We start from the raw sequence: 3,733 nt of genomic DNA on the forward strand, positions 1-3,733 counted from the left end.
TAAGTTCCAATAAAATTACAAAATGATTTCTTCAGCAAATTTGATAACCTGAATCCAAAGTTCATGTAAGTCAAAATACATGAATAGCTATGGCAATTTTTTTTTTATCTCCCTGAAGGACCTTCTCTCTTATTTCTGTTTTTTTATTTATTTTTAATTTTTTTAAATTTTTTATTTTTTATTTTTATTTTTTTTAATTTTTTGCTTTATAACAAATTTAATCAGTTATACATATACGTGTTTCCATATCCCCTCCCTTTTGCGTCTCCCTCCCACTCTTTCTTTTTTCTTAAAACAACGGGAATGGAAAAAGGCTGAACATCAGGAATCAATAAAGCCATGCAAATCCAGTGTACACAAACGTTCACCTGACAGCCGTCAGAATGATCATCAGCAAAACAAGTCTACAAAAAATAAATGCTGAAGGGGTTTTAGAGAACTGCGTACCCTTTAGCTGCTGGTGGGTTGCAACCTGGTAAGAGCCAGTCGTGAGAACAGAATGGAGGTGCGTTTAAGGGTAAAAATGAAGCTACCATGTGATCTGGTAGGCCCACTCATGGGCCTATCACCTGAGTAGACCAGAATCAAAAACACACAGGCTGGCAATCCTGCACTGCAGCAAGGTGTACCATAGCCAAACCTGGAAGAAACCAAAATGTGCATCAACAAAAAAATGCACCAAGAAGAAGTCGTCCATGTACACAATGGAATCTTAGCCATGAGAAAGCATGGAACAGTACCGTTGGCACCACCATAGAAGGACCTAGCGATAATCACCACACTGGAAGTAAGAAAGAAACCGTAAGACAGACATCCTATGACATCACTTATAGGTGTTACCTAAGAATTGATACCCATGAAATAATTTCCAAGAGAAGGACATGCATAGATTCAGAAAACCAAATTATGTTTAACCAAATGGAAAGGTGTAAGGAATGTATGAATTAGGATATGGGGGTTAACAGACATATACTAATACATAGGAAATATATAATCACAAAATACCTAAGGAATACAAAGAGAGGTCTACTCAACACTCTATAATAACATACACGGGAATGGATCCAAAGAGGAATATAGACAGATACATTGATAGGATGAACCAGAAACTGTACACCTCGGAGAATCTACATTTTGATCAAATTTCCTCTGATAATTAAATTTAAAAAGCAAACAACAATTTAGGAGATACAAGCTCTTGGGGGGTTTGCACTGGCACATTGCACTCTAATTCGCAGCTTACTACCACGATTGCCACGAAAGCTCTGTGGCCCAAAATCCCAGAGTTGGAAATGTAGAAATGCTGCCGCCTTGTGGCCGTTTCCCACAAGAGCGGCTTTGAACCCACAGCTAATGGTCACTTAACATTCACAAGGATTCAGGGCTGTAAAGGACACCTGCCCTAAAAAATTGTGCGGAGGTAGGGAATGGCCAAAAAAATTCAAAAGTGTTAAATTTTTCAAGGAGATTGGATGGAGGGGTAAGTTTTACTCACTCATTTTCAAAAAAGAGGAAAATGGATAAAAGCTCAACATCAGTAATTATTAGACTCATGCAAATCTAACCTCCAAAATGATTCCAACTCACACATGTCAACTACCATCAGCTGCAAGTCTACAAACATTAAATGCTGAAGGTGTTTTAGAGAACTGTGTACCCTCTAGCTGCTGGTGAGATGTAAAGTGGTGACAGCCAATAATGAGAATAGAAAGGAGCTGCGTTTAAAAGTAAAAATTGAGCCACCATTCCGTTCAGCAGGCCCACCGCTGAGACTCTCACCTGACAAGTCCAGAGTCGAGAAGGCACAGGCTTCAACAGCTGCACTGCAGGAATTTTCACAATAGCCAAGACACGGAAGCAACCAAAATGTCCATCACCATATCAGTTGAAAAAGAAGAAGTGGTCCATGTACACAATGGAATATTAGCCATGGAAAACAATGAAACACTGCTCTTTCAGGCACCATAGTTGAGCCTAGAGATAATCACAGAACATGAGGTAAGTCGGAAAGCAAAAGACATATCCTATGATATCACTTACAGGCATTATCTAACAACTGACACAAATGAACATATTTGCACAGAGAAAGACACTCACACACTTAGAAAACAAACTAGGCTTATCTAAAAGGAAAGGTGGGGGGAATGGAAAAATTAAGATTAGGGTTACCATACGTGTACAAATACCTATTAAATACACATAACAAAAAGACCGACCATATAGCAAGGGAGGTCTATGGAACACTCTGCAATAATTTACATGGGAAGTGGACCTGTGCATGAATATATATATATATATATATGTTAGGCACAAATGAACCAGATTGTGTACGCCTAGGACAAACAATATTCTAATCATTGCCCCTATTAAAAAAACTAAAACAACAAACAAGAAATAATGTAACATAAACTTATGGGGTTTTCTCCTGGCACATTCCATTTTAATTTACAACCTAGGAACAGGGATTCCAGAAGGGCTCTGCTGCCCTAGTAACGAGATTTGTGAATGGAGAAATGCTGCCGCCTAGTGGCTGTTTACCACAACAGCAGCTTTAAACCCAGTGCTAATGGTCACTAAATATTCACACTCATTACAGGCCTGTGAATGACACCTGCCCTCAAAAACAATCCTGGGAGCGAATATTGACCAAAAAATTCAATTTTGAGGGCAACCTTTCAAGAAGACAATTTCAAGAGGTTAATTGTATTCTACGTTTTTTTCATTTGTTCGTTAACAGAAATTTTAAAAGGTGTGGAAAAATGAACCTTAGAAAGAATTAAGGACATGCTAATCCAAATTACAAAAATCCCATCAGCTCACAACAGTCAGAATGACCATCAGCAAAAAATCTGCAAACAATAAATGCTGAAGGGGTTGTGGAGAAATGCCTAGGCTTGGTTCAACGTGGGACATGCTAAGAGCCAGTAAGGGAAACACAAAGGAGGTGCATTGAAAAGGTAAGTACCGAGCTACCATTCAATCAAGCATACCCACTGCTGGGCCTATCGCCTGAGAGGATGAGAATCAAAAAGACACAGGCTGGACTTCACTGGTGGCGCAGTGGTTGAGAGTCCGCCGCCGAAGCAGGGGACACGGGTTTATGCCCCGGTTCGGGAAAATCACACATGCCGTGGAGCGGCTGGTCCCGTGAGCTATGGCTGCTGGGCCTGTGCGTCCAGAGCCTGTGCTCTGCAATCGGAGTGGCCATGGCAGTGAGTGGCCTACGTACTGCAAAACAAGAAAAAAACAGCCTGGCAATCCTGCCCTCCAGCAATATTTATCATAGCCAAAACTTGGAAGCTACGAAAATGTCCATCAACAGAGGAATGCACAAAGAAGAAGTGGTCCATGTACACAATGGAATATGACTCCAATAAAAAAATATAAACTCAATCTAGAAAACAAACAAAAGTAAAAGAAAAACACATCAGCTTTTCGGGGTTTATCCAGGCACATTCCACTCTAACTTATAACCGAGAAATACCACTGCAAGGTAGTCTGTTTCCCTAGTTAAAAGCTTGTGAAAAGCAGAAATGCTGCCACCCTCTGGCCGTGACCTGCAACAGCAGCTTTAAAAACTGTGCTAAGGGTCACTTCATATGCACCAGTACTGGAGGGCTGTAAATGAAACCTGCCCTCAGAATGTCATTAGGGAGGTAATGGCCAAAATATTTCTAAATGTCACACATACTTCACGAAAACAATTGGAAGAGGTAAGCTCTACTCACAGTTT

This window comes from Mesoplodon mirus (genome assembly GCF_964341445.2).
Source record: "Mesoplodon mirus genome assembly, chromosome: X".
NCBI classification, from domain to species: Eukaryota; Metazoa; Chordata; class Mammalia; order Artiodactyla; family Ziphiidae; genus Mesoplodon; species Mesoplodon mirus.